The sequence below is a fragment of the Marmota flaviventris genome, chromosome 6 (genome assembly GCF_047511675.1).
Source record: "Marmota flaviventris isolate mMarFla1 chromosome 6, mMarFla1.hap1, whole genome shotgun sequence".
Taxonomy (NCBI): domain Eukaryota; kingdom Metazoa; phylum Chordata; class Mammalia; order Rodentia; family Sciuridae; genus Marmota; species Marmota flaviventris.
The window spans coordinates 10,608,853-10,630,781 of record NC_092503.1 but is presented as its reverse complement, the minus strand read 5'-3'; the positions used below and the strand labels follow the sequence as shown (position 1 = coordinate 10,630,781).

Sequence of the window (21,929 nt, the reverse complement as noted above, 5' to 3'; positions counted from 1 at the left end):
AGCTGAAACAACAATGAGATACCACTGTGTACCTTTTAGAATGAATAAAATTCTGAACTCAGAACATACCAAATGTTGGCAAGGATATAGAACAAGAACATTCTCATTCATTGCTAGTGGGAATACAAAAGGGTGCTGCCACTTTGAAGGACAATTTGGAAATTTCTTGGGAAATTAAACATACTCTTACCAAATGATCCAATAATATGCTCTTTAGTATTTACCCAAATTAATTGAAAATTTATGGCCACACAACAACCTGCACACAGATGCCTACAGCAACTCTGTTTTTAATTTCTGAAATTTAAAAGCAACCAAGATGTCCTCGGTAGGCAAATATATAAATAAACTGTGGTATATCCAGAAATGTGATGCTACTCAGTGCTAAAAGGATATGAGCCAGCAGGCTATGAAAAGACACAAAGGAACTTTCAACTCAACTTTTAAGTGAAAGAAGCCAATCTGATTCCACCTGCATGGCATTTTAGCAAAGGTAAAACTATAGACAGTAAAAAGATCAGTGATTACCATGGTCAGGAGAGTGGGATGAACAGTGGAACACAGGATTTTTAGGTAAATGAAAATAGTCTGTATGATACATGATGGTGGATACATATCATTATACAATTCTCAAATACTCTACAATGCATCTAAGTGACAACCGAGAGTGAACCCTCATGATAACTATAGGTGTTAAGTATAATGATGTGTCAGTGTGTGTCATAAACATAACACTCGAGCGAGGGGTTTTGACAGTGGAAGAAACTATACATATGTGGGGGCAGAAACTCTGAACCTGCCACTTAGTTTTGCTGTGGACCTAAAACTGCTTTAAAAATCAAAGATAATTTTTAAAATTTTTGTTTTAACAAATATACTTTTTATTTTTTAAAAAAAGAAGTCCACAGTGAGCAATTTACCCCTTTCTCTCTCTCAATGTATTCAATTTAATAAGTCCATTTTAAGCATGTAGCATTTGTTTCTTGGAGTTGCCTTAACAAAATCCCATGAACTGGATGGCTTAAACAATAGAGATGTATTCTCTCCCAATTCTAGAGGACAGAAGTTAAAGATTATTGTGTCATTAAGGTTGGTTCTTTCTGAGAACTCTAAAACAGAATTCATTCCAGGGGTCTCTGTTGCTTCTGGTGACTTAATGGCAATCTTTGACATTCCCAATACCTGCTTTCATGTTCTCCCCAAGTATGTGTCTCTGTCTTCAAATTTCTTTTATTTTTCTAAGAACACCACTCACACTGGACTAAGGGCTGATACTACTGAACTACATCATATCTACAACAACCTTATTTCCAAATTCCAAGAACACATTCTAAGGCACTCAGTGTAAGGACTTCAGCATATGAATTTGGGGGCAGGAGGACACAACCCAACCCATAACACCTATTACACACTGTGTTAGGCTCTGTTGGTACTCCAAAATATTTGTTATGGTTTAGATGTGAGGGGTCCCCCAAAAGCTCATGTGTGAGACAAAGCAAGAAAGTTTAGAGGTAAAATGAGTGGGTTCTGAGAGCCTCAACCTAATCAGCACATCAATCCTCTGATGGGGATTAACTGGGTGGTAACTGTAGGCAGATAGGGTGTAACCGGAGGAGGTGGGCCCACAGGAGACATGCTTTGGGGGTTTATATTGTGTCCTTGTTGAGCAGAGTAGTACTCTCTCTCTCTCTCTGCTTCCTGGTGCCATCTGAGCTGCTCTCCTCCGCCACATTCTTCCGCCATGATGTTCTACCTCACCACAGGCCCAAAGCAATGGAGTTGGCCATCTATGGACTGAGACCTCTGAAACCATGTGCCCTCAATAAACTTTTCCCCTTAAAATTATTCTTTTCAGGTCTTTTGGTCACAATGGTGAAAAAGCTGACCTAAACAATTTTATAAGGTCATCTGCTTTGGAGTACAGGACAAAAATTATATGTAAACATAGCAACAACGCAACTGATTTTACAAGAAAGTATAGGTAAGAGGGCAAAATCAGAAGTACAGGCCCTGGGGCTGGGGCTGGGGCTCCGTGGTAGAGCTCTCACCCAGCATGTGTGAGGCCCTGGGTTCAATCCTCAGCACCATATTAAGATAAGTAAATTTTTAATAAAAATTTTTAATAAAAGAAAAAGAAGTACAGGTGCTGGGTGCTATGAGTTTCAAGGAGGGTGTTAAGAAATGGTGTGCAGGTCAGGAAGGACCACTTGCAGGTGAAGGTAGACCCCTTGCAGGTGGAGGGAGACCACTTCTGTGATCGGAAGCTTGTGCAAACTCCTCATAGGAGCCCTAAGGAGGGTGCAGACATCCCCACTGCTGCCTCTGGCATGCACTTCCTCCGTAGGGAAGTGAGTCACCAAAGGTCAAAGAAGAGGGATTATCAGAGAGCAGGTGATAAGCCTGGAAAAATCAGAGATGAGTCTAATTACAGCAAACCCTAAATAATAAACATGGGCAGGTTTTGCAGCCAGGAAGTGGAGAGACAAAGGCAGCATCTGAGAAAGGCTTGCTGGCCTGGCTCCGAGGATTCCACCGGAGGGAGACCCACCCATTCAACAAACGTGTTGAGCTGCATCTTCTCTGCACCCGAGGAGCTAATATACAAGTATTCTTTCTAAAATAAAGGATCATATCCCCATTTATAGAAAGAGATAAATGTGAAACGTGAATAATCTCAGGAAACTGGGGAGCGAGCTGCTTTTATCTGTTTGGGGTTGGTTTGGGTATGGTTTCAGTCCCCCTTCCTGGAGCTTTATTCGTGAATCCTTGAAGCAGGATTTGCCTTCACTGTCCAGCAAACTGCTCCTTCTTGCACTCAGCGAACCACAAAGACAAGGCTGTTAGACCCTGCGTTGTACTCAAAAGGAGGACTGGGGTGGGTGAAAACGCAGCTCTGTGCGAATCAAACCCTCCCCCAGTCGTCCGAGATGCAGGCTCTCAGGGCGGAAAACAAACATAATTAAGTAAAACTGTATTGCTCAAATTTCCAATTACATAAATCAATGGTGTCTTTCTCGATACTACACCATATACTGTATATCACATGGATTTATAGGCTTCAGGACTGATTGAACCCACTGCCATCTGTGTTACATCAGCAGGTTCTGTATCTCTCGGTGTCAGCAAAAAAAAAAGACAGTTTTACATTCAAGATGAAATCACATTGTATTTTCAAAGCACATGTCATCTCGAAAAATTATGCTTAGGCAGGATTTTTCGTGTAAATAATTCTCAACTGGGCAATCTATCAGAGGCTGCATTTTTCTTTCTCCCTCTTTATTTTTTAAGGTTGACTTAGTGGGTTTTTCCTTTCTTTTTTAAATAAAAGAATAAACCTTAAAAGCTCATCTCTAATGATAAGAAAGATCAGGGAAAATTCCTTTTTGGAAAATGATATCCTTAAATGATTGCAGCTTATCATCTAGGTTCTTGATTCAATAGATAGGAAAGTTTTAATGCTTATCTTCCATTGACATAGACAACCTATACAAATCCTGCAAGTAATCTATTAGCCTACTTATCTTCTATTTCCTTTTGACATTTTTCCTCTTTTATTTTTATAAAGCTGGAGAATTTTAAATTTGGATTATTACGGATGTTCTTCATCAACTAGAGCCTACCATTTAAATAATGAAAGTCATTACTTTTCTGTTGTTTAGTGTAATTATCAAAGCAATATAAGAACTTTATAAAAAGTTATAAAATGAGAGAATCTCCTATCAATCTCTACCTTCTAATATAGTTAATATAGTGACTTTTAGAATATTTCTTTCTAGTACTTTCTGACAAGTAAATATTTTATTGTAATTATAGTCATCACAAAATTTGGCACCCCACTTTTTTTTAGTGGGAGGGTTCTAGTAACAATAGTCCTTCTTCCTAACACAGGCCTCTGGCTCTCCGGAGCCCTGCCTAGGAAAGGAGCAGAGCATGGGGGCGTTGGCGGGTTTGGCATCAGCATCTCCTTGGAGAGAAATCCACCTACCCAAACCCAGAAGAACACAATGGGCAGTCCCCAAAGGTACCCCTGGAAAAGCCTCTTGGACCAGATTCGGAGGGAAAGGGGTTGGAAGGTCAGATGAGGGAGTCTAGTCTAGCCTGAAGCCGTCATTCCTGGCCAGGGTGCAGGCCTTTGAAAAGCATGGCTGCAGCTGAACAGGACGGAAGAGGAAGGGAAGGGACCCGCTGATGGAGACCAGGCAGGGAGCAGGGCTCCTTGGTTCCTGCTCATAGACTAGAGACACAAGTGACAGAGTGACAGGGCTGGTAGGAAGACTTTACTTAGCAGCTAAAGAATAAAATGACCCAAGGTCACAGTTGTTCTCACTTTTCACCCCAGGAAGCATCTCCTACCACCCTTACTTCTGATCCACCCCCACAGAAAGGAGACCAGTTCTCCTTTCTGCTCACCAGTTGCAGTCACCAAAGACGCAGATGGGACGCCTCGCATTGGTCTGTGGGCGTGCTGCCCCGCGAAGGCAGGCTCCTTTCTCCCCACTTCACAGCCCCTTCCAGTCCTGTGTGGCAGAGTGAACGAGTGGACTTGGGCACTGTTGGGCCTTGTCCTCTCTGCAGGCACTTGGGAGAACCAGGTCCCAAGGACTAGATGCAGAGCCATGGGGGTGGGAACAGGCAGGAGGGGGCGGGGCAGGGAGGGCAGGGGGAGAAGGAGGCCTCACTTTGCCTGCAGGCTGTGGCGCCCCGGTTGCACTGGAGGGTCAGGAGTCCGGCTTTGCATTCTACTTCCTACTCGTTATTATCCTGTGTCTGTTTCTACCTTGGGAGTCCCAACAGACAGAGCAGGGAGGACAGAATAGAAGTAGGCAGACTGGGCCTCCAGTAATAATTCCCCCACAGCACCCAAGACACCCACCAACACCCATCTGTTCTCCTACTAGCATCATCTCAAAGCTGGGTCTGAGGCCCACATCCGCACTAGACTCTAATTCAGCCCACAACCTGCTCCTCCTTACCTGCCTATCTATAAAGTCAACTTTTAAAATGAAAAGATTTCACAAAAAATTGCATTTCTAACTTTTAAATATTATTATTATTATTATTTGTGTGTGTGTGTGTGTGTGTGTGTGTGAGAGAGAGAGAGAGAGAGAGAGAGAGAGAGAGAGAGATACTGAGGATTGAATCCAGGGCCTTGTGCATGGTAGGCAAGCACTCTACCACTGAGCCACATCACCAACCCTTACATATTTTTTAAAAATATCATGGTATCTGGAAAACAATGGGCACTAATCCACTGATGGCAATATTTGACTGGAACAGAGGGAGCTACCCCTGGGAACTGTTCCCCACCCCCACGGGTCCCTGCCTCTGACATCTCCAGCCAAGGACCAAGGCCAAAGATAAGGGCCTTTCAGTTTCATGCTCTGACCATTGTTGATCTTAGAATAGCTAAGAGATAGACACGTCTTCTACCTGTGTCTCTAGCAATGGTGGAAATATGAAAGATAAAGAGAACACATATTTCAAGAAAATAAATACATTCTTACATGTTCAGTATGGCGGAGAAAGGTCCCCTACCCTCATTTAATTTTCTTCCTGTTGACTTAGTCATGTAGACAAAGTGATACCACTTTTAAAATGGTAATATGGATAAGTGACTTCTTTGGTAGAGTTAAAATAGCCTATGTTGTACAACTCTACACACACACACACACACACACAAAAAAAAAACCCTCTAAAATGTTTGGCGGTATTATTATAATTATTATTCACTAATTTATGTAGGAGCTTTTATGAGTAGATAGCATCTAAACTTTTGAGGTAGGTTTCACTCTTCCCACTTTACTAACAAGAAACAGACTGAGGGATTTTCACTGATGCATCTGCAATTGTCTCTGATTAATAGGGGTCAAACCAGAATTTGAAAATAGCTCTACTTGTCCCCAAACTCTAGCTCTTCCCAACATGGCACCACTCCAGGCTTTCAGATCAGAACCACAGGGGAAGAGTTATGACAACCATTTTCACATGTTATTCCAAAGTCATTTATTTTATTGTAAAAAAATAATAATAATAAGATGTGGACCAAGTCTTACATATTATAGAATATAACCATGCTGGTAAGGTTAGTTACCAAGCTAGTTTCTTACACTAACCACTTGGAAGGTGGTGAACAGGAGCGTGGCCAGTGCCCATTTTCAGTGGAGGGCTAGGATCCCAGACGCTCTAGCCAGGGCATGTTCAAACTGTGTTCCTCGGAACCCTAAGAGTTGAACAGAGGAGCTTCTGCCTCGTTCATGACCTCCTGCCACCAGAACCATTCACTGTGATCTGCTCCATTCTCTTACAGTCCCCAGTGAGTGTAAGAAAAACTGTGACAGCAACAGTAAGTTTGAAAACTACAGAGCTAGCCCAATCACCTCACTTTGTAAAAGAAAAAGAACATGAAATTTTAAAGATCTGGATCGACTTCCCCCAAATCCCACACGGATGTCAGAGACAGAGTCAGCCCCGACACTCCTCGGCACTTGAGACTGATTCTCCTGAGCCTGTGGTCAGCCCATGGGGACGAGCAGAGGCATGATGTGCTGTAGGCCCTGCCATTCCGCACTGCTGTCCTGGGTTGAACGCTTTCCTGCCTAACGCATGCTGGATTGTTGGGGGGGACCAGGGAAACACAGAGATAGGGCTCATTTTTTTCTAGGAATGTCAAGGTTTCTTTGATGCCCACAAATGTTTCTACTTTGACTCATCTCAAAATAATCTTCGTCCCTTTCCAAATATGAGAATAGCCTTCAGTGTCCATAAAAACTGATGAGGGAGGGAGCCCTTGACTGAAAACAGCCTTCTGTGAAAAATAGGTCATAAAAATAATCTGGAATTTAACCAGCTCGTAATCTATTTACAGTATATGAAAAAGAAACAAAAAACTTAATGTAAATTAAAAGAAATTTTAAAGACACTTAGGAAAATATCAAACGTGAGAGCAATTGTACTGATACTTCACAATGCTCAAGTGTGATTATTATTTATCAGCATGTGCTATACAAAATGCACTAGTAATTCTGACCAAAGTCAAGCATACAATTTAGTAATTCCAAACATGCATAGAGTTGTCTTTTTGAGTTGGCACAACAATTTGTTTTTCACAACTTCAAAATTGGCTCAAAGCCACAATATTATATTAATGACTTCCACTCTGGTGACACAGGATCCCAAGTGCTCCTGATACTACCAGAGACTGGCTTTGACATTATTGCTTCTAGCTTATTTAATGATATTACTGCAACATTTTATTAAAACAATTCCAACCTTTTGTCCTATGGTTTATGAGGTAAACGATCATCCAACAAAACCAAATTTGACCACATGAGGAAAGGACATGGCCCAGACCACTATACCTTAGTGATTTTGCTAATACAAAATTCCTCAACAGCCAGTCAATTCAATTAAATACCTAATTCCCTGTCCCGATGAAGCAGTTGTTGAACTAAATCAATCAACTCTATTGTTCCATGTGGCTTCGTGTGATTTTTAGTTCTAGTGCTGAAAAAGTAACTCAAAACCTGCAATTAAAATCGATCCTCAATAAACCTGGGTCATCTCCAGGACCATTTCAATCACCTCTCTAAACCCCTCTAGTCCTTCTGACACCTTGATGTCTCCACATAGCCCCAGAAAGAGCATCCTAAGAGGCCCTGGGCATTGAGCCACCCTCCAGACCTTGTCTTTTGGTCCCATCAAAACTCCTTGGAGGATGGGGATCATTCCACACATCACTTCCCACTCTGCTTTGGCCCATTCCCTCTGCAAGCTTCAGCACACCTCCCAGGCCATATGCCCCTTGTGGAGAGAACCTCTTACCTGCACAGGCCTCACACACCTTAGTAGTTGTTGCAGAAATGAAGGAGTGGTTATCTCATCTCCTGCCCCCAAATAAGAAGGATATAAAAAGTGCTGAGTAGCAACCAAGTATCGAGTATCAGGTACTACAAAGCTCTAGCATCAGATACCCCTAAGTAATCCAAGAGCGTGACTGGTTCCTACTGTGTTACAGAGGAAGAAGACTCACTGAGGCTGGGGGCTTGGCATGCTCCCTCTGTCTGGGATGCTGACATGATCCATCATCTCTAGGCCAGAGTCTTCTCATCCTATCTCAGCATAATGCCCACCCTCTCAGAGAGGAGGTCTTTCCTGACCATCCAATCTGAAAACATCCTCTAGTACCTACCCAGCACCTGGACTGCCTTCTCATTTTTCATCTGGGAAATGGCATCTATCTTACCTGAAATCACTTTGCTCCTTTGTCTTCCCTGTCCCCAGCTGAGTCCCATGGAGCGCCCGATCCTTATGGATCTTGCCCATTCTTGCGTCTCCATCACCAAGAGCTGTGCCTGAGCATAGCTGGTGCCCAATAAAACTGCATTAAAGAAATGAATTAGAGAGTGAGTGAGTAAATGAGTGAGTGAGGCAGGGGGGAAGGAGAGAATTAAGGTGATTCCACCAGCAAGACCCAGGGCAGGACTGAAAACCAGCACTTCCTGACTCTAAGCCTGCACTGTGGCCATTTGGGCAGTGGTGCCCCTACCTGCTAATCCTAAGAATAACTCGGCTTAAATATGGATTCCCAGGTATCTGCTCCAGAGATTCTGATTCAATAGGACCCAAGCTCTGCACCTTATTAATATGAGTGATTCTTGCAACAGCAAGTTTAAAGAGCACTATATTGTATCACATTGTGTTTTCTTGAATCAGGATGCCAAGATTTGGGGGAAAGAGGCCATTCCTCAAAGTATGCCCCCCACACAGGATTCTATGAGTGGGTCCAGCCCTGAGAGATTTTGCCCTCTTTCCCAACTCATCAGTAATTGGTTGAGCATTTGCTGAAATCCTCTGATGGGTCAAGCATTGCTGGAGGAGCTAGAAGCATATCAGTGCACAGAGGAGATGAAGTTCTGATAATAAATGAGAGGTGAGGGTTAAGAGGAGTGATGGGCATCTGTGACGGGGAAGAGCAGGGACGACACTGAGGATCGAGCAGTCAGAGAAGGTCTCACCAGGGACCAAATTCTGATCTGAGGACTGAAGGATGAAAATGAACCACTCAGGCAAAGAGCCAGAGGGACTGTGATCTGGGCAAGATCCCCGGGTGAAGGAGAAGCTGCCATGCTTGAGGCAGAGAGGTGGTCATGTGGCTGATGCTCAGGAAGCAAAACAGACTGAAATGAACTCATCTAAAGGTCACCAGGGGCCAGATCAGCGTGGGCCTGTAAGCCATCCAAGCTATGGGGCTCACATTTCACTCCAAGGATAATGAAGGGCCATTGGAAGTTTTCATCTATGATCTTTCTAGTGACTGCATGAAGAAAAAACGAGAAGTGAGAAGAGAGAGATTAGAAGGTAGGAGATAATGAAGGGAACATTGTAGTAACCCAGACAGGGAATGATGGTGGTGTATCAGTTAGCACCTGCTGCTTAACAAACTGCCCCCAACACCAAAACAATAAATCAAAAACTCAGAGGCTTAAAGCACAACCATTTTTTAGCATAAACTCCTGTGGTTCAGAAACTTAGGCTGGGTTCACTTGAGTAGTTCTGCTGGTCTGAGCTGGGCTCACTGATGTACCTATTTACAGTCAACTGCCAGGTACCAAGCTAAGGAAGTGATAAAGGAGACTGAGTCACACCTCTGTCACTGGCCAGGTGTGTTCATATCATGGCAATTGTAAAACTCCAAAAGCAGTCGGTGAGACCAAGTCCCAACTCTGGTGATTGTCAAGACTCTTCCTAAATCCTGTTGCCATGGTTCTATTGGTCCAGGCAAGCCACATAGCCAAGTCTAGAGTGAGATGTAACATAGGAGGGAACTACTCGGGTTGTGGAAAACACCTGGGATATTATGCTAGTGTCATGGTTTGGATGTGAGGTGCCCTCAAAAGCTCACGTGTCAGACAATGCAAGAAGGTTCAGAGAAGAAATGATCGGGTTTCAAGAGCCTTGACCTAATTAGTGAATTAATCACCTTATGGGATTAATTTTGTGGTAACTGAAGGCCAGTGGGGTATGGCTAGAGAAGGTGGGGCATTGGGGGAGTGGCTTTGGGGTAGACATTTTGAATCTGGCAAGTAGAGTTCCCCTCTCTGCTTTCTGATCACCATATGAGCTCCTTCCCTCTGCCACACTTTTCCGCCATGATGTTCTGCCTCACTTCAAGCTCTGAGGAATGGAGCCTGCTGTCTATGGACTGAGACTTCTGAAACCCTGAGCCCTCAGATAAACTTTTCTTCCTCTACAGTTGTTCTGGGTGGGTCCTTTCGTCACAGCAGTGAAAAGGCTGACTAAACAGCCATTCCTCCTGTGACCTGGACTGTGACGTGGAAGAGGAGACGGGGATGGAGAGAAGTGGGTGAATCTTTACCATATTCAGGAAGAGGAGCCAACAGGGACCAGGTTGTAGAACTAGGTAGATGTTGATGATAGTTTTTCAAGAAAGAAGAGAAGCAATGGCACTTCTCCTTTGCAACACTGTCTCCACAGCTGTGTTTAACAATAGCTCTCAAAAGATTTGGTTTCCCATTTCAAACTTATAAAAACATTGAGGACCCCAAAATGCTTTTGTTCATGAGGATTGTATGTATTAAATTTTAATATATTGGAAATTTAAACTGATAATTTAAAAAAATATTTATTACTTCTTTTTTTAAAAACAACAATAAATCTGATGCATGTTGTCACAAATAATTTTATGAAAAGCAGCTATTTTCTGGAGAAGAATACAGTCACAAGAATGGCATTGTTTATAGTTTTGTAAATCTCTTCACTCTTTGGTTTAATAGAACATAGCTGAATTCTCATTTCCGTTTCTGCATTTAATATGCTGAGATTTTTGTTCTGGTTGATGCATAAGAAGAAAATGCAGTATGACACAGATATGTAGTTGGAAAAGGGCAGAGTACTTTACAGCCTTCTCTGGTAATTGTGGATATTCGTCTATAGTATGACAAGACTCAACAAGTTTAGCTTCTCAAAGGTTAGTTGTTTTATGGAATCTGAAACCACATTGATAAACTTTCTCCTACTGGTTATATTAAAATCCATCCATCTATTCTTCACTTTGAAATAAATTTTTTTTCTTGTGCATTGATCACTTGGAAAATATCACTTCATTAATTTATGCAAGTCTTCCAATTGTTGACATACATTACATAACAGCAAAACAAAACTCATGTGCGTTAATATCACCATCAGCCTCACCCGAAGCATCTTGAAGCCTTGGGAAGCTGTCAGTCTCATAGTGCTGGATACGAGTTTTCCAAAACTCTAATTTTTGCTTGAAAGCTCCCTGGCAGCAAATGCTGTCAGTTGTTTTCCTAGAAGTGACAGGCTCCCTTCGTTCATTTTTTAAAAGAAAATGTCTGCCAAAGACCCAGGTCTGAATAACCAGTCTGTCTGTCAGATGTTTTCAAGTTAAAAACAGAGTTTCATGAAAAAGCAGCTAGTTCAGTGCACAACTCAATCACAGGACGACTTGCCCTCCAGACACCCCCTCACCGCACCCCATAGCAGAAGCATCGTGGGGACCCTTCCTGCTTTTCCCCACATGATGAAAGGATGTGTGCTCAAGGTCTAAGGTTTAAAAATATTAATCACTTTTACTGCCATATCAAGGCCATTCTTCAGTGAGACGGGCACTGGTTGGTTGGTTGGTTTGTTCATTTAGCACAGTCTGGGACCAGTGACTTGGTCCATACTCAGGCACCAGCAGTTTTATCCCATCATTGCATTTGTGCCATCATTGTCAACGCAGTTTAAAAAAGTCCAATGACATTTAATGTGCTGAAAATATTTTGACACCTCCCCCACCGAGTTTTCCCTCTGCTTAAATGGTGTAAGGGATCCCCCAGGGTCTGTGGATTCTACCCTGAGAAGCACCCCACTCAGTGCAAATTTATACAGATGAGATATGTGTGTTTTAATATATGTTTTGCTGCCTTTAAGCTTCCCACTATGTGTGTGTGGGGGGGAAGTATCAGCCTAGAGAACATGCTAGAAAGTGAAGTCATTTATTTGATAAGTGTTGGACACCTATGGATCTAGGCAGCATATAGATATTTAAAAACACAGTAGAGGTGAAAAGATAAGGCATGACAGACACAAAACCAGGGATCAACAATGGCACGACAGGGCCGGGGTGCAAGACCAAACCCCAATGTCATGCTAGAGGGAATAAAGGCTATAGAATAATCAGAATGGGGTGCTTTAGATGAGGAAGCCTCTTGGGAGCTAAACTGAAGGACAGAAGGAACAAAGCATGAATAAAACACAGAAAAGACCTTTCTTACAGGCCTTGCTGTGAGCCAGGCGGGTCCTGCCACAAGAGAGAGGAGAGTGGACGGTGGCCAAGAGCCCCTGCTCCAGCCCGCCACCGCCCTAAACTTGAATTCTGAATTCTGGTTCTGCACTTTTTCTTGTGTGGTCTTCAGGTGAGAACATTAGCTCACGAGGCCCCGTTTTCCCAGCCTATAGAGCAATACCTCCACCGGATGCTCTGGAGGATTGAGGCTGTAAGGTACTTTGCCCAATACTGAGTTTTGTGCAGACTTTCAGCAGATGTCCACTAGTAGCAGTAGTAGCCAGGACTTGAGGAAGAAGTGGGAAATCAAGACAGGATTTGACAAGAATCACAGGAGGGACAGCAAAGGAAAACCGCTGAGTTGGAATGCATCATGCTAAGGACGGCCCTGGGCAGAGGACGTGGAGGTGTCCTCCGAGGGAAGCGCAGAGTGCCCAGCTGTGAGGCTGGACTAAACATTTTAACCAGAAATGAGTCTCTGAGAGATCCTAGTCAAGAGAGTGGTGTTTTGTTTTGTTTGTTTTTTTTTAATGGTATTTGAGAAAACTTATACTGACACAAGGTGTGATGGGGGCAGGGGACACAGAAGGTCTTTGGAGAAGGAAATTCAAAATTTTCAGATGGAAACATTTTTTAAAGTGTGAAACAAAAGAGATTTCACCAATGAGACGTGAGATGGCTTGGGTGGCCTGTGTGACATGGTCTCAGCTGCCAAGTGTCTGCTAACCATGGCTCTCTACATGGATCCGTGAATTCCTAGATCCAATCACGGAACACAAGCAAAGCCACTCCCTAGTTTGGGGTTGAAGATTAAAGTGTGCGCATGCACATGCACACACCCACAGCACTGGTTGTTCAAGACTCTTGAAAGTCTCCAAGTTCTTCCTATGGAGATTGAGATCATTCGGTCCTCTTGGAAAGGCCCCTGACTACTTGCTAATCTTGTTGATTGACAATCTTTCCAATGCGCCCCTTATTCAGAAGTCTGGAAATCAATTTTAACTAGCTCAAGGAAATAAGGGGTCAGGGATTAAAGAAAAAAAAAAGGAAGAGAAGTGGAGTAAATTTACTGGTGTGTGCAATTGAAACCCCCCAGTGTACCAGCCATCTCAAGTGAACTGCAGTTTCCAAACACAGACACAGGGCTCTTTGACCTCTGGGACTGAGGACAGAAGGTGCACACACTCCCCAATTCTGACCAGGCTCCCTCCGGCTCACACTTCACCTCCTGGTTCACCTATATGTTCTTCCAAGAGGCCATTTCTGGATCTGGCCCAGTCCAGCCCATTCCCCACAGAGCTGAGGGTCCACCTCTCCTTCTTCCACGGAATCCCAGTGGCTATCTCTGCTTACCTTACCCTCAAAGAATAGCCCTTAGCATCACTTGTGAGCATGTGAGGAATGTCAAAGCTGCATTGTACTCCAAACCTACACCAAATCTGCATCTTAATCAGATTTCAAGGCAATTCCTATGCTTGCTGCAGTTTGAGAAACACTACATTAAGAGTTTGGACAACTTAACGTATGACAATTGCTTATTTACCTATCAATCTCCTTGAAGACAGACATTTCTTATTTCTGGCCAAGTTCCTCTGGGAGGGCCTGCTACACAATAAGTGTTCAATAAATGCTTGCTGGGTATGTGATGGAATAATGAATGAATACGTTGGATGTGATTTATTCTTACATACCTAGGAATGATTTCTGAACAAGGATTCAAATAAGTATCCAGTAGAAGATTCATTTACCTTCATCGGTATCAGAAACATTTAAACATACAGCTAATAAATTAATTTTAAGGTGCTTATTTTTAAATGTCTGTTTATTTGTATCACCAACAATCATCCCTTTATTAAAACTCCTTTTTGGCTTTATAGGGTAATTAACATACTTCAATTGTTAAAAAAAACTCATATACCCTAGGAATAAGACTATATACGTTTTTAATTAGTCTTTAAATATTGACTGATGAATCTTCATGTTAATTATTGACTTTGTAAAGTTCTCCCAAGATTAATATGTAGTCTAATCTGTGTATCTAAATTTTTTTCAATCAGTGTTTTCATTTGGGTCCCCCTCCCCCTATTTTATCTTTTCAACAAACAGGCAGTAGAGAGAGCAGTTTGTCATTTTTAAGGCACAAGAATTAGGCTCTGATAGGCTCTGACTAATTGGAAGATTTGCCCATTATTTAAATGAAACTTGTTTGCAGTTTCATCATCCGTGTGGATCTAGGAGGCAGCAGACGGGCCCATCAATTTGGTTAGAAAAGAATAAATGAATAAGGAGACTGACAGCCTCGTCTCCAGGGAGGCGCTCTGTCGCCCATTGTTTCTCCAGTATTAATTACCCACGGAGATCCTCTTCGGCTGCACGGCTCTCTGCCCGGCTCCGAGCTCCCGCCCCAGCCGCCAGGCCTTCCTCTGCCTGCATTTGCATCCCCTGGCGTCAGCAAGGGCTGCGCACTGAGGTGTCCCTGGTAACGACACAGGGGAAATCGAGGCCCCGCAGCGGCCCTGGGCTTCCTGCCAGGGAGGCAAGCTCTGGGCCCCCACCATCATGGCGCCCCTTACCTGTCGGGGCTCCAGAGATGCTGTACGTGCCTTTGAGCTGCGCCAGTAGGTGTCATTGGCAAGTCACCCGGGAGTACAGGCAGCCACAGCCAGAGGACTGAGAGAAAAGAGGGAGGCAGGGGCGGGGCCAGCTGGCCACCCTGTCTCCCTCCATGAAAAGGTTCTGAACCACGTGCACCTGAGAGTCCACCTCCCCTTCCCTGTGGAAAATGTGCTCAGGGTGAGGGAAGAGTAGGTTGCAATGCCAGTGAAGTGACATGCTGGCTTTGACCCAGAGAGGGACACAGAGGTGCAGAAACACACAGCAGAGTGCAAGACTGCCAGGACTTGGAAACATTCCGGTGAGGTTTCAAGCCAGGGGGTTTCGTTCTGCTCATTGAGATTGCAGCTTGGGCTCTGTGTTAGACCTAATTCACAGTCCCTGGTACCAGTTCAACTACCATCAGAAAATACTCCTCTGGCCCCTACCTGGACCAGGGCAGGAAGTCTCCTGTCCTCCCCCTGCCTTATATCCTTTTGACCTGGGAGAGGCCCCACGGGGAGGGATGAGCTTCCCTAGAGCCCGAGAATACTTCCAGAGCCCTTTCCTGCTCCAGTGCCTGCTCTTCCACATCCAAAAGCTGCCCCTCTGCCTCTGTCCAAGGCCGTTCAACTTCTGTTTTCACCAACTCTTCTTTTTTAATTTTTAAATGAGTGTTGTCTTGCCTAATCTTCAATTTTCAGAATATTCACCCAAAGTGAAGTAGCGTTTCTGATGCACTTAGTTGGTTGGCATCTTGCTGGAGGTCTTGGTGACTTTGCTACATTTCAGTCTTCTCCCATATGACCCAGCCCTGAGAAGCTCTGTGGTCTTTATATTGTTAACACTGCAGTAGTTCACATTTTAAAATGGTGCGATGGTCACTTTTACGTAGTATTTCTCACCCTAACAAAAAAAAATAATTAAAATATTCTTAAAATTTTTAAAAAGACTGTTTTTAAGAAGTTTTACGTTCACAGCAAAATTAAGCAGAAGCTAGAGATTTCCCAAATAGTCCCTGCTCCCACACATGCACAGACTCTCCATCATCAACTCCCCCATCACTTCGGCTCCACCTGATGAACCTACAAAGATGCACCACTTTTAGCCACAGTTTACACTTGGCCTCACCCTTGGGGTTGTACCTTCCACGGGTTTTGACAAATGTTTCATGGCATGTGTCCACCATCATACAGACCAGCTGCACAGTCTAAAAAACTCTCTGTGCTGGACCTGTTCATCTCTCCTTCCTCCAACCCTGGGAACCGCTGATCTTTTTACTATCTCCATAGTTCTCCTTTTTCAAGAAGGTCTTATAATATGTAGCCCTTTCAGATTGCTTCTTTCCCTTAGTGATACATTTAAATTTCCTCCATATTTTTCTTGGCTTGATAGCGCCTTTACTTTTTAACACTGAATAATAAGGCTTTGTCTGAATGTACCACATTCACATCACTGGAAGACGTCTTGATTGCTTCCAAGTTTCTATAATTATGGATAGAGTTACTATAGACATCTGTATGCTGGTTTTTTATGTGGAGATATTTTCAGTTTCTTTGGGTAAATATCAAGAAACACAACTGCTGGAACATATATTGAGTATGTTTAGCTTTGTAAGAAACCACCAAACTCTCTTCCAGAGTGCACCGATTTGCATTCCCACCAGCAGTGAAGGAGAGTCCCTGGGGCCAGCCTCTTCCCCAGCACTTTCCTGCGTTCAGTGTTCTGGATTTGGGCCATCCTTGTAAGTGTGGCGTGGGTGTATTGTTTTAATTTGCACTTCTCTGATGACATATGATGTGGGTCATCTTTTCGTAGGCTTGGCATCTGTGTATCTCCTTCAGTGAGATTACTGTTCAGGTCTTTTGCCCATTTTTAATGAGATTTTTATTTTCTTATTGTTTATTTTTAAGGGTTCTTTGTATTTTTTGGATAATAGTCCTTTATCAGAAATGTCCTTTGCAAATATTGTCTCCGAATTTGTGTTTGTCATACTGCAATATATTTTTAAGAGCAGAAAGTTTTAATTTCGATGAAGTCCAGCGTATCAATCTATTCTTTCATGGATCCTTGCTTTTGTGTCATATCTAAAAAGTCATCACCAAAACCGGGTTCATCCAAATTTTCTCCCATGTTATTTTCTAGAAGTTTTATACTTACATTTAGGTCTCTGAGCCATTTTGATTTAGTTTTTGTGAAGTGTATGAAACCTGCGTTTAGATTAATCTCTTTGTTGTTCTACCACCATTTGTTGAAAAGACCATCTTTGTTCCATTATATGGTCCTTTCTTGTTTCTCCAAGGTCATTGGCAATGTTCCTATAAGGTTCTCCATTTCTGAGCTCTCTGTTCTGTTCCATTTGTGGTTCAATACCACACCTTCCTGAATACTGTACTAACTTTTACCAAGTCTTGGTGCTGTGTGGTGTCAGTCTCCAACTTTGTTCTTCTACTTCAATATTGAGTTGGCTACTTTGCCTCTCCAAATAAACTTTAGAATCAGTTTGTCAAAATCTGTAATATAACTTTCTGGGAATTTGACTAGATTTGCCTTGAATATATAGTTCAAGAAGAACTGGCATCTTGATAACAGTAAACCTTTCTATCCATGAACATAGAATTACCTCTCCATTTATTTAGTTTTTTTAAAATTTATTTCATAAATGTTTGCAGAGAGCCATAGCCAAGTAGGAATGACACATGGCATTTTTGGTTGAAAGGTGACACCAGCAAGCCATTGAAATGATAATGATTGTGTTAAGATGTGCATTCAATTGGAGATTAGACCCCTGCTGTCTGCCTCGGCCTGCTACTTTGGAGCTCTCTGGCGGGACTCCCGGAGAGTTCCCATTGGTTGGGGAAGTGCGGTAGGAGGGAATTCCGGAGGAGGGATTTCCTGTTGGTGTAGTGTGTCCCTGGAGAAGGCCATGTGCGTGGCATTCGCGGGAGTTTGGGAAATAAAGTTTGTTCCTGCTTGAGTGGCTCGTGATTTTGTGCCCAGCCAGACTGCGGCATGTTTGCTAATTTTCCTTATACAGATTATATTTTTGATTAGGTTAAAATCTAAGTATTTCTTTCTTTCTTTTTTGTGCTAACATATTGTTTCTAATTTCAAATTCTACTTGTCCAGTGCTAATATATAAGAAAAAAAATTGGCTTTTATATATTAAACCTATAGGAATCCTGCAACCTTAGTAAAATCACTTTTTAGTTCCAGGTGGGGTTATTTTGTTTTTTGTTTATTTTCTTTTTTTTTTTTTTTTTCTTTTTGGATTCTTTTGGATCCTTCACATAGAAAATAATGTCATCTGTGAACAAAGATTGATTTCTTTCTTCCCCAGCCTTTTTCTATATTATTGCATTAGCTAGGAATTATGGTTGAAAGTGAAAGGCAAGGAAGATGACATCTTTGCATTGTTCCTGATCTTAGTGGAAATGTTTTGAATTTCTCTCTTACACACTTACACACACACACACATACAATTAAAGGTTAAAAAAAAAAATCCTACAGCCAAAAATCTGCATAGTAACTTTCCTGGTAGCAGAGAGCAATCATTTTCAATGGACAACTTTGCAAATTATCTCTGTAAGTTGAATTTCCTGCCCCCTTCAAAATATGTGCTCAAGTTCTAAGCCCTGGAACTTTGGAATATGATATTATTTGGAAATAGGGTAATTACAGATGTGGCTAATAAAGATAAGGTCACACTGGAGTGGGATGGGTCCTTAATACAGTATGACTTGTGTCCTTACAAGAAGACACACAGAGTCAGACTTAGAGAAGAAAGTCCTGTGGCCATGGAGGCAGTGAAGGGAGTGATGTAGCTGGAAGTCCAGGAATGCCAAAGATTGCCAGCAGTCACCAGAAGCTAGAGAGGCAAGACAGGATTTTGCCCTTGAGTCTTCAGAGAGACCAGGCCCTGCTACCATCTTGATTCAGACTTCCAGCATCCAGAACTATGACAGAATAGATTTAAGTTATTCACTTTGTGGTACTCTGATGTGACAGCCATGGGAAACTCACTCACCAAGTATACAAACCCGAGAATCTTTGGGAATTGCTTGCAAGTTGCACAAGACCTAGTTTCTCCCCCGCAACATTCTTTCTCTCATAAGCACAAAAGCAGTCACTCTGTGGTAGTGATTCTTTCTGTCTTCCGAGGAGTCAGCTGGGCCTCAGGAACACCCCCTTTTTCTCCCTTCTCCTCAACACAAGCCTAGATCCTTTGGCTCTTCCAGACCACCAAGCTCACTGAATTCTTGAAGCACATTCATTGCTTTTGCTTTGCTTTATCCATTGCTACAATATCCTTCTAACACCAAAGTGATAAGAATTGAAAATGATATTCTAAATGAGACTCTGCTAGTCCTTTTATATAATGGCAGAATAATTCTCTTTGACTCAAATTCAATACGCTCTATTCACACCTCTCAAAGCTGTTGGTACATTTCTGTATTGCTTTATCATTGTGGTTTCAAGTGCTCGCTATTGTCACCCAGGATCCACAGACGGCTGGAGGCTTAGCAGTTATAACCCATTTGCTCTTTGCCGCTCATTTCAGCACGTCACTACAGTCTGAAATCGAAAACTACTAACATGTAGTTAATATGTACCCTATTTAATATTACAAATTGTCTTCAGTAATTAGGTCAGGTACATAAAGTGGAAGCCCTTTCTACTCGAAGTTCAGGGCAAGAACCAGGATTGACATTTACTAAACACCAACTCTGCCAGACACACTTTACATACATGATTTCAAAGCCCTGTGAGGCAGTTATTATTACTATTACCATTATTTTATTACCTCTGTTTCATAAACATAGGCTCAGAGAAGGAAAATAACTTGACCCAAAGTCATAGTGAAATATAGGACCGAGGACTGGAATCTAACTCAACATGAGACCAGGGCCACACTCTTCTGGACCTTGCTACCAACCATCAGAGGACAGGTAACATTCTTCTTTCCTAAGACCCAAAAGAATATTAGTAAATCAAAGAAGTGATATCTGATGTCATAATGAACACTACACCAGGAATAAGGAGCCCAGAGGTCTGGAATTGAGTCTTCTCTTAAGTTTCTGTAGTCCATTAGCTTCTAGATATCATAAACTGAGTTTCATTTGCCCACTGTGGTGTGACCTTGACCTTGACCTTGATTGAACCTTTCTGGTCTTAAGACTTGTTATCTATAAAATGAGGCACAGAGAGGAGTCCATCTCAGCTCCTTGAGCTCTGTGTTGATCAGCTCTAAACCAGAACAGCAGTTCCAGGGGTGAGTTCATGCATCTATGCCTCAACTTCCTACATCCTTTAGGTGCTTTGTGTTTTATCATACTAGCATTGAATACTTTCGATTTCATATTAATTTCATTCATTAGTTTTCTTGGTGCCCCCAGCGTGAAGGACTTACAGCCAAATAAGGAACAAGAAAGCTCACTTCTGGCCCCCGTCCAATTCCCAAGCTGGTGGGGCCAGACCACACTTGAACCACTGTGTCGGCAACAGGAGGGCCGGTGATCCACTTCCTGCAGCTCAGCTAGTCACCCCTGACCAAGCACGGCAGTTACCATAGCAACCATTGCACTGCGCTCCGTGGAGGCCACGGGTCACCACTGCGGAGGCCACCAGCAGCAGACACACACTCCGTTCCCCTCCCCAGCATGCTCTGACTCAGCAGTCCATCCACGCACCCCGGCAACAGGCCACCAAAAGCAATTAGGGTGCGATCAGAAGTAGATCCAAGGGAAGCTTCAATCCCCACATCTCCATCATACCCCTCCCAAACATGGCACCCAGGAAGTCCTCTTTCAGACAATGGAGGAGAGCCCATGGATACTTCTCTCTCTGCTCCAAGGAGAAAATCATCAGCACTTCCTTCTGGAGCTATGACTTATCCTCCCTGCAGTCTGAAGATGTGCATCTCAGCTTCGCAGATCCTCCCAGTGCCTTCAGTGTGGACGCACAATACTAGAGATCTGCTTCTCGTGCAGATTCTGGTTCAGAGATCTGGGTAGGACCTGAGAGTCTGAATCTCTTCCAAGCTCCCAGTTGATGCCACTGGTCCTTGCCACTCAAGGCTCTAAGTGGGAAAGTCTTGGGTCAGTCCAGCTCCTAGTGCACATAAAGCTGACCCTGCCCCATCTCTGCCATTTATTGTTTCAATAAGGAATCAGAGTAAATATTAGCTGGTTCAAAGCACACGTTTCTACAGGGCAGAGATTACATCTGCTTGGAATAAAGATAATAGCTACAATTTATTGAGGGCTTGCACTTTGCCAGCACACCACACACACACACACACACACGCCTTTACTATATAGTTGCTTCTTATTCAAAATTTAACAATGACAGAATTGCAACTGGTACCTGTTACATGAACTTACCCACATACACCTGTCAGTACAGGTTAAGCTAGGACTCAAACAGTCCCGTGTTTGTCCTCACCATGCTGTTCTCTGCACACTGACATAGCACGTGACGTAACTGCACACAGGGGTCTTGGTGCACACTGCTTCCCAAGAACAATGATCCTGTGGTGAGCTTCTGGGTCCCCCAATTGCCATCGCCTCACAGGAGGACAGTGAGCAAAAACCCAATAGGAAAATCCCTACATCTACCTCTGGGCAGCCCAAGGCTATTATCTCAGGGACAGGGGTTTCCATTCATTCAACAATGACTTCTTAAGTGTCACCCAAGTATATATCCCATAGAGATTGGAAGAAGCAAAAGTTCTAGATCCTACCTCTGCATTCCAGCTCTCACTCCCGATTTTTAATCTCTTTTTCTTTTCCAAGTCTCATGCAGGATCTCAGTGGCTGTCCTATGGAGGCCATACTCTGTAATGGCCACTTTCGGTCACTTATTGTCACAGGCTAAGAAGCTGGGCCACAGAGCTGAACTTCAAAGGTGTCACCAGGAGAAACAAACATGCCAGGGCTGGGGTGGTGGGATAATGAGGGTTCATGGCTGATCCTAGCTGGAAGAAAAAGCCCAGTCCCTGGAGTCAGATACCTGTCTCAAATTTTAA

General features: G+C 43.1%; 1 long non-coding RNA gene across 1 annotated transcript in view; it reads right to left on the bottom strand.

The window, feature by feature from the left end:
- Positions 1 to 8,248: 8,248 nt before the first annotated feature.
- The window catches only part of LOC139706012 (uncharacterized), a 220,756-nt gene continuing 207,075 nt past the window's right edge, over positions 8,249 to 21,929 (bottom strand). Inside the window, exon 3 of the long non-coding RNA XR_011707687.1 lies at positions 8,249 to 8,377. This is a non-coding gene — a long non-coding RNA (uncharacterized lncRNA). The remainder of the gene's footprint in view (positions 8,378 to 21,929) is intronic.